The sequence below is a fragment of the Sciurus vulgaris genome (assembly GCF_902686455.1).
Source record: "Sciurus vulgaris genome assembly, chromosome: 7".
In the NCBI taxonomy this organism is placed as follows: Eukaryota; Metazoa; Chordata; class Mammalia; order Rodentia; family Sciuridae; genus Sciurus; species Sciurus vulgaris.
This window is the reverse complement of record NC_136467.1, coordinates 91,567,691-91,577,623: the sequence shown is the minus strand read 5'-3', so window position 1 is coordinate 91,577,623 and position 9,933 is coordinate 91,567,691.

The window sequence follows — 9,933 nt, the reverse complement described above, 5'->3', positions numbered from 1 at the left end:
GATAAATTAGTGACTGATATCTATTTTAAAAGAAATCTAAGAACAAATTTGGTAGATAACCATGGAAGACAAAGTATGATGAAAACTGGAATATAGAAATATGATTTTATTGTTTTGTTTCTTCTGTCAGAAATGTTCTCATCAATGGTTCCAATGCAAAAATAAAGTGGGAAGATTTTTTTCTACGGGATTTTAAAACTTGTAAGGCTCATTTTGCATTCTCTATGGAGGTGACTAAAAATAAGAACATAACTTTTTATCAAAATTATCCTACGATTGAAAAAGAACATTGAATTTTGAAGTTTTATAGCTTTAGCAACTATGAAAAGTGACATACATAAAAATGACAACAGTTTGATTTGCTGAGGGAAAAATTTTTCTTTTATGCAGATTTCAATTCGGGTTTAAACTTATTTAAATTTCTTACAAGATATTTTGATTATTCAGACAACAGAATCAAATGAGTCTAATAAGTGCCATCTATTTCAGTGACAGTATGGTGGGATAGTTTCTGGATCAGAGAGACCTGGGTTAGAACCCCAGTCTACCACTTATTGGCAATAAGAGCATGCTCAGTTTACTCATTTTTACAGGAAGTTCATAATGCCTATGTTGCTGAAATCTTGTGAGGAGCAGAGATAAGGTACACACAGAATTAAAACTAGCACCTAGCAGATGAGAATGGTTAGATAAAATTTTACTATTATTTAAATCCAAAAACTGGAAGATATTAAAATAGCTAATTGTTTTACTCAACCTTCACTTGCTTTCTTTTTACTGTAAAATAGACATAAAAATGACGTTTCCTTCATTTCCATTCGTAGTGTCTTCAAGCATTTCCTCCAACCTCACCAGAAGGTTTTCCTCTTTTTGTTCAAGACTGACTCTTCCTTGAGCTTGAAACACATTTTGAAAGAGAAATATTCAGAAAGAATACTCAAACAAGACATGGAAATGGAATGGATGGGAGAAAATATAAAGGGAAGCATCTAATATGGCTGTGAGGTCCTGGGTCTAATAAATGGGAGGGATAATGTTGCAGAAACTAGAACTTGGGGAGAGAAAAAGATCTGTGTGTGAAGGAGAAAGGAGAACATGATGATTCCAGTTTGGGATATGTTGAATAAGTATATTCAGCAGGATATCTAAACAAAACAGTCTGATGTGAAGCTGAAGATAAGATTAAGAAATATGTAAATTCTTAGAAGAGTGAAATAGTTGTCCTAATGTGTTTGCTATCACCAAGAAAGCAATAACTACTATATATACACACTACATTTTGAAACCATGGTAAGTTTCAGACATATACAGAAGAGAATAATTCAGAAATCATTTCCTGCTGTCACTTGATACTAGATAATTGTATTTTATAGGAATGATTCACAGGGTTGATGGTGGGAGGAATATCTTCTGTCTGACAGGCTTACTCTCAATGATCCAAACAGAAATTCTGTCGATGGGAAACCTGGGTAATCTGAGCTGCAATCAAGAATCACTGTCCCTTTTCACTCTGTATAGCAAAAACAACTTTGAAGTTTAATCAATTATGTATGATCAGGGTTTTTCTGTAATATTTTATTAAAGACTGGCATATGGTATATGTATTATAAAAAACTGTTGTTTAATAGATTCAATTTTTCCTCAAATACATGCAATGAGATCAGGCTAAGAATACATAACAAGTCTTTTTTATCCCTCATCAAGCACTCCAGCCTCCAACCAACAAACAGAAGTAATCAATATCATCAGTTTTTTTTTTTGAAGAACAGCACTTTCTTTTTTGACTAGTATTATAAGGGAGAAAACTTGGTAATTGAGTTTTATTTCATAGTCCTTCCAGAAAGATCATGGCTATTAAGTCATGAACTAATATTACATTAAGTCATGAAGTAATACATTTGCCTTTCTGGTTCATAGCTATTACTAACCAATGAAGAAAGTCCTATAATGAAACTGTTTTTCTCAATCTTGTATTTGTTGTTAAAGTAATATAACTTCCTTAGAATTTTTACTCTTGAGTACTGTGGGCACTCACCTATGTATCTGCAAATAATTAAATCTATACTTTACATGGAAATGAGTGACTTTCCCTGAGAAGCAGGGTTAATATTTTATTAATACTTGTTATAGTTTGGATCTGGTGAGTCTCCAGTCTCATGTGTTAAAGGATTGGTTACCATCCTGTGGGGCTGTACGGAAGGTGGTAGAAACATTAGGAGGTAGGCCTAGCAGAAGGAAGTAAGGTAACTGGAGATGCTATTGGAACCTCCCACCCCCATCCCCAATGAGGTAAGCAGCTTTCCTCTACCATGAACTCTCTTGTCATGATGTTCTGCCTCACCATGGGCCCAAATTTATGAGCCAAGTGATCATGGGCTGAAACCTCTGAAACCATAAGAGAAAATAAACCTTTCCTTCTATAAACTGATCTATCTCAGGTATTTTCTGAGGGCAATCCAACTAACATAATACTTTCAATAATTTATTAGGGAATACTCAAATTTTTCCCAACAAAATAATTCAGAATTCCATGTATTAAATGCTCAAAAGAGTCACATTATTGGAAAAAAGTTATGAATAATTTTGAATATATATTATTTTTAACTTAAAATTTCAAAGTTGATAGTAACCATATTTAAAACAGGAATATTTGGGAAAATCATCAAAAAGCAGGATTATTTACTCAGCAAATTAATGTCTATCAACTGACAAATATGAGGCATCTTTCCATGAGGCTATTTTCAAATTTACAATATTCATTTCTTCTTCTATCTGAATATTCAGCTGGGTAAATATTATGCAACTGAAAAGGGAAGATATAACCTGATCTTCAGTTTAAGAGAATAGGACAGATGAAAAAACATTCTATGCTGAAGTTTAATATATAGGATAGAAAGGATTTAAATCTTACATTCTTTGAGCACTCAAAACCTGGATGGAAACTGACACATGTAACATAAGACTTAGCTTAATGTACATTAAATGTGACACAAAAATATTTATTAGCAGCATAAAGAAGGAGGCAAAACCTAGGGAGATACATTGGAAGTGAATTTAGAATCGTGAAATTTCTAAAGGAACTTAAATTCTATATATTTATTCTCATTGTATATGAGAGAAACAGACCTACAGAAGTGATTCCCAAAGTTACATAGTATGGTGCAGAAACAAGAACTAGAACCCAGATAATCTGACATGCATGCTATATTCTCTAGCAATCTTCACTTCAGAGACAAAATTTTTCTAATTTTCTTCAAAAGATAATTTTTTTATTCTTCCATTGATGGAATTTCCAGGAAGCCTTGCCTAAATGCCTAGGTTAATTTCAAGTGCTCTACTTCTAGATTCCCAAACAACTTCCTACATATTTCAGTGTTAACTCTTTAGCACAACTAAATGATGTCTTATGTTCCTGTCACTCCCTGCTAAGTTGGAAACTTCCTGACAGCGAAGACTGATTCAGTCTTCATTGTACTCTTCAGTAACTAGCACAGTGCTTGGCACACTTTTTTTTTTTTTTTTTTTTTAACAAATAAAAACATACTAGTTGAATTGATCTGACTCCTTCAAAGGCTATCTACTTCTTTAGATTCATATCCCTGAACAGTGACATGCATCAAAGTGCTTAGTTTGCATTCAGGGGGAATATCAGTCTCCAACTGCATAGCTTTTACTGAAGCAATGCTTTGCCTTTTTTTTTTTTTCTCCCCACCCCAACCACCACACATCCCATTTCATTAATTCCCTGGAGTCATTTTTCTCCTGGAAGTCTTTCTTGACCCATAACTTCTCCTCAATCTAAATTGTACCAATGCTTCTCCTGTGAGCTTTAATAGCTCCCTGTACACAGTCTGTGTACGACATACATCAGATAAGACAATTATGCAAAAACTCCACTCCACCCAAGTTCTTTTATTCATGTTGGTTTCCTCCAAGATGACTACACTCCTTGGCAGCTAGTAGATGATTTAAACATGTGATTTGAATAAAAAGAACACAGAACAGGGAAATAATCTTGGGACAGGGTCTATTTTAGGGATGCATGCATGTTGATATGCAAAAAACTGGTTTAGTAGACTTTCTCAGAAGACAGTTGGAACCAAAATAGAAAAGGATCTCTCAATTTTGAGGATACGGTTCAAATCACAAAACAAGCAATAAAAGCCCTTATACACAAAGTATAGTAAAATGATAAAGGACTATAAAAGAAGTGATAAACTAGGAACCTGAAAAGCAAGTCATTTATGCAAATGCTAATAGTATAGTTATCATAAAATAACGGGACACTTTCAATCATGTTAAAAATTCATTCAAAAATGAAGAAAAATCAAAGGTAAATTTTAAAAACTTGCTAAGGTGCAAGAGAGTAACAGTAGTTGCTTCCAAATAAAGGTACAAAGTTTTTTTTTCCCCTCCTAATTTTCATTGTAGTAAAAATACACAGTATTTACCATTTTAACTACATTTAAGTGCACAGTTTAGCAGCATTGTCTATTCACATTGTTGTGCAACCATCACCACTATCCATTTTCCTAACTTATTTTTAACACGCAAGTCATAGCCACAATTCTCTTAACTCTGCTTTAATAACATACTGTTTTACGCACCAAACAAAAGCTTCTGCTGGGTATAGTTCAAAAACATAAGAATCAAATATATTAATAAACTATTTCTCAAGGGCTTCTGTTAATGGAATTTGAGAGACAAGGATTCACTTCATCGGCCCCCTCCCACCCCTTTGGACATCATCAACCAAGAAAGTACCACATCAGCACCCACATCTCGCTAAAAACACGAACAAGTTCCGAAAGGCAGCTGTCCAGAGCAGTACGAATCCACCCGCAGCTTCCTCTTGTATTGCACAAACTGAATAGCGCAGGGACAGGGCTGTCTTCCCAGCACTGGTAGGAGGAAGTGAAGACAGAAAAAGAGTAAGAATAATGTGAGAAAAACAGCTAAAGTCTTAGTATTCCTCTTTGTTGCCCTCCTTGGTTTCCTCTTCTCACCGGTCTTCAACCTGATTTTCTTATATCCAAGACGAGCCCATGTACTTGGGCTCGCGCTTTTTATTGACGCAAACTTCCCATTCTCGCGGGAACTTGGGAGTGGGAACCGGGAGGGCGAACAAATCTCTCCAAATCTCAGTTGGCGCCAGAGCTGAAGCGCGGCTGAGGATTCTGAGGGGCGGGGCATGGAGCTTGGAAGGGGCGGAGTCTAGCTTCAGAGAGGGGAGGGAAGAGGCGGGAGGAGGAGGTGAGAGAGGACGGGGGCGGGACCGCGCGGCCTGAGACCTGTTGATCGCAGGTATAGCCCGCCTGACCGAGCTCCCTCGGGACTGGGACGACTGCGCATGCTCGCTGGCGGTTCTGGGCCAGTAGTCGAGCGGCGGTGACGAACCGGCTCCTCGGTTGCGGTTGTTGCGGTTGCTGCGATGGCGATGTGAGTGGGCCCGGGGCGGAATGGTGCTGACCCGGGTAGGGACGTCTTCCAGCTGGACACCGAGCTCCTCCATCCGACAGAAGAGAGACGAGGCTGAGACGGTTGAGAGGTAAGCCCCTAACTGTCCGCTCCGGCTCCTGTGGCTCCCGACACCCACGACCCCTCCCTCGATCCCTCTTTCCCAGGGGCCGGGCTGGAAGCGGCCTCCTACTCCTCGTCCCCTGCTCCGGCCTCTCCACCAGCCGCTCCTTGTCGGACACAGCCTCGGGCCGGGTGAAGGTCGGTGGGGACGGCGGTTCAGGACACTCTCCGGCAGGCGAGGGGCCGCGGCGCGCAGGGCACTCCCTGTCGCCTTGCCTCTGCCGTGCGTCCTCGGCCGGCTCTTCCTGAACCTCACGCCTCTTGCGCCCAGCCTTTGCCTGCCCTTCGCCCCCGGCTCCATGTTCGCGGCTCTCTCCCGCGTTTATCCCTCATTCATGGTTCTCCTTCTTCATCCCTTGACCATTTGCCTTTTCGCCCCGGTGGTCTCTGGATTTGAAGGCAATGCTCCCCTCAGTTTTTTTTCCTTTTTCCTGTGCATCCTTGGTCTGGTTCTTTCCTACGCGGAGCTTCTGTCTCTCCCCCACCAGGTTTCTAGCTCTGTTACCTCCGTAATTTCTTCCTTGGCTTTCTTTTCCTCTCAGTTTCTTTCTTTTGGTACTTCATCTTATGGTTTGTTGTTGCTGTTGTTTGAGTTTTTTGCATCACTGTTGCGCTAGAGTTCATTCCATCTTCCCCGCCCCAGCACCACCACCTTACCTTCGGAGGCCCTTACTTCCTTAGCTCTTTTGGTACCCTCCTTCACTGCTTTCTGTCCCTGTCCTTCTGTCCTATTCTAAACTAGCCCCATTTCTAGCCTCTAATCTTGATTTTATTTTTCCTCTAAAACTAATGTTTTTTTACAGGTTGACACTCTTAAATTCGTTTGTTTTAATTTTTGTTAAATTCCTGAAGAGTTCTTACGTGCCCTTCATCTCTTCTGCATTTTTCTTAAGCTAAGTAGCTACTCAGTATTCTAGTTCAGCTTGCAATTTAATGAAACTTCTTCATCTTTCTCCACCTGCTGAAAATATCATCAAAAGTGTACACTTACTGTTAAACTTATTGATTGAAGCTTTAATTTTTAAAAATTATTTTTACCTGTCATGCCTGCAGAAGCAGTTCCAGCACAGATGAAGAGCTAAAATTTGTTAAAGGTTGACTTATATACTCTTAAAATTTGGAAATTTTATTGTCCTCCAGTAAATACAGATGTTCAAGAACAAACCTTGAATGGAATTTAATGATTTATTTTACAAAATTTTTTATTCTTTGTTTTATATGTTGGTATTGCAATAGGTTTCATCATTTTCCTGAGTGTCACTGTTCTTTTTAATAAATGTGTACAACTTCTGCTAACTTAAAAATAGAATTAGTATGCTTACTGAAGGAAAAATAGTCAAGAACCAGAAGTATTAAATTCTTGAATTGGTCAAAAGAACTGTCTAAACAGTTTTCAAAGTTTTCCCCCATTTCATTATGATCGAGATTTGATTTAAATAAAACTTACTTTAAATAGTGGTGTAGTATCTTATTTTGAAGGTATCTGCTGAAATGATTATTTTCAGTGAAGTTTGCCTTTATTTTAGGGGTGAAGACCAACTGGATTATGTATTTCATTCTGGAAACCCAAAGCAGTCCACAAACAGTAAATTCTTCCTTATGTTATCTATGTCAGGTAGGAATTAAGTTTTCTGTTTCTATTTTAAGAAGGGTAATACCAAGGCAAAAGAGCATATTTCTTGTTCAGAGTGACTTGGAGGTAAAAGTAGGAGGTTCTGATGTCATAAACCACACTTTTTTTTATTTTAGAAGAACCATCAGTTATTGGGTATGATAAAAGGTGATGAACTCTGATATATCTGGTTTTTCAGATACAGATAAAGATAACAGCCCTTTCTGAAAGACACCTGCTCTCTTTAAATGCAGGTCTTTTTTATTTTTAGGTAAATGTTCATTTTAAAAAATGAACATTCTACAGATTCTTAGTATTGTCATGTAGAATCTTAGAATTCTACAGATTCTTAGTATTGTCATGAGTTGATTCTGTGCTCTTAGTAATTAAAATAAAAATTCATGGTGTACAGCAGGCACAGGACTAAATGTCAGAAGACTTGAACTCTTGATGACTCATGCATTGTTTGTAGAAGACATTTAACCTCTATACCTTGATGTCTCCACCTGTAAAAAGTGGTTATTAAAGTTGGCTATCCAGTAACCTTTCAGTAGCAAAGCACTAATCATTTAAACATGCTTTGGACCATTAAAGACAAAAATTGCTATGTAAATACTTAAATTTTTGTTCCTGACTTTATATGGTAGAAACATAGTGACTGCTTAAATCTTATTAAGATCCAGTGGAAGATTTAGATTTTTTTTTTAAATTTCATATTTCTGTAAAAAATCTAGTATACTGCTAGTGAGTTATGGACTAGCTTATTTTAGTCAATGTTTATATACAGTGAGACAGCACTGCACATTCAATATGTAAAACATAATACTCTTTGCTAGGAGTTGGTGCTAAAAGGAGCTATAAAAGTTATACATATATCTTTGACTATCTTTTTTAGGTTTCTGTTGTCTTGTATTTTTCACTTTTTTTTTTTTTTTGTAAGTAGAGACCCTTGAGAATAGGGGTGTGTGTGTGTGTGTGTGTGTGTGTGTGTGTGTGTGTGTGTGTGTTGGGGGTGCTTAAGGGATAGAAAGGATACAGATTTTCTTTGTTTTGATTCTGAGTATTGAGGAAAAACTACTTAAGAGTTTTGTGATATATACATGTGTTTATTCAAATAAATGAGTGGAGATGGGGCATATAGTTTTTTAAAAGTGAGTAGCTTTTTGTTTTGTTGTTTTGAGTAGTCAGGAAAAAGGTTTAGAGATAAATAGGAATGAGAAGCAGAGTGATAATATGAGAAGAAAGCATTCTTAATGGAATCAGTGGTTTCTTGGGGAAAGTTATAAAGCACAAATTAGTTTCAGCACTTTATTTTTAAGGATTGGCAGGTTTTAACAGGTATATTCTTGATTATCAAAGATACACTAAATTTAAAATAAAAATTAGCCTGTTTCCTTAACAAATATATAAGTGTTAAGCATATTATCCCATTAAATGATACCTCCTACTTGAATAACCCCTTATATAGTTCTTACTATAATGAAACAAACTTTATCAACTAACTCTTAATTGAGAAATCATTCTGAGAAAATTATAGCATATTTCCTTTTATGAGGTTACATCTGTAGATGTAGACCATTCAGAATATAGAGTGTTTTAAAATTATGTTTGCCAATATAGAAGTCTACCAAAGCATTCTGGGAACATTTCTGTTAAGTTTTATGAAATGCCCTTTAACTATAGTTTTTAATTTAATCTGAACTAGAATTAGTTTTTATATTGAATCCCATTGATGTTTCCTTATAGGATGGAAGTTCATCCTTCATGATTGTTTTTAAAGTGGTGGTAACTGACACCTGCTCTTTGATGTTTTCAATTTGCCAGTAAGTCATAGGCTTACTTGGAAATGTTACTGTCTATAAATGTCTAAGCAATAAAGTCAGGGCGTATTGGCAATCACAATTTAAGACCTTGGAAGCCTATATACCCTTTACCATTATTTTCATATTTTGGAATCGAGAACCCCAGATGTTTAGACTGCCCTTGTCCTTACTCAAGTCAACTTTAAAACATAAAATCCCTCCCCCCAGTGGTTTGGCTTAAAATGTATGTTCCGCTAGCCCCTTTATATAAAAGTAATAATTATTGTCAACATACAATAACAACTTAAAATGAAAATGTGATAGGCCCCATTTTGGTAGAAGAGTTCTGAAATAGTCCTAAGGCAGAGTGAGCCAGGGAAATGTTAGTGAAATCAGTAGAAAAATTCTTTGAGTAGATAGTTGAAAATATTCCTTGTTGGACTGGGGTTATTGCTCAAGGTAGAGTACTTGCCTAGCACTTGTGAGGCACTGGGTTCAATCCTCAGCACCACATAAAATTAAATAAATAAAATAAAGATATTGTGTCCATCTACAACTAAAAATATTTTTAAAAGAAAATATTTATTGTCTGTTTTTCCCCGACACCTAAAAAGATCTTAATTGAAGCCAACACAAAATATTCATTGTCTATTTTTCCTCTAGTTTTTCCCAGCACCTAAAAAGATCTTAATTAAAACCAACTTTTCTCCTTTTAAGGTCTTCTGACCTATAAATGAAAATCTTGCAATTGAAATAATAGCCTGTTTACTTAAGTTGCATTATTTTGAATAGACTTTTTTTTTGCATGGAAGCCTAAAAACTGAGATAAAAATTACAATGTCAGCTATTTATTGAGTACCATGCACCAAGGGCAATGATGAATGCTTTGTATGTCTTACCTTTTTAAGCTTTACCTTTTGAGTAAGAATCATAAATATT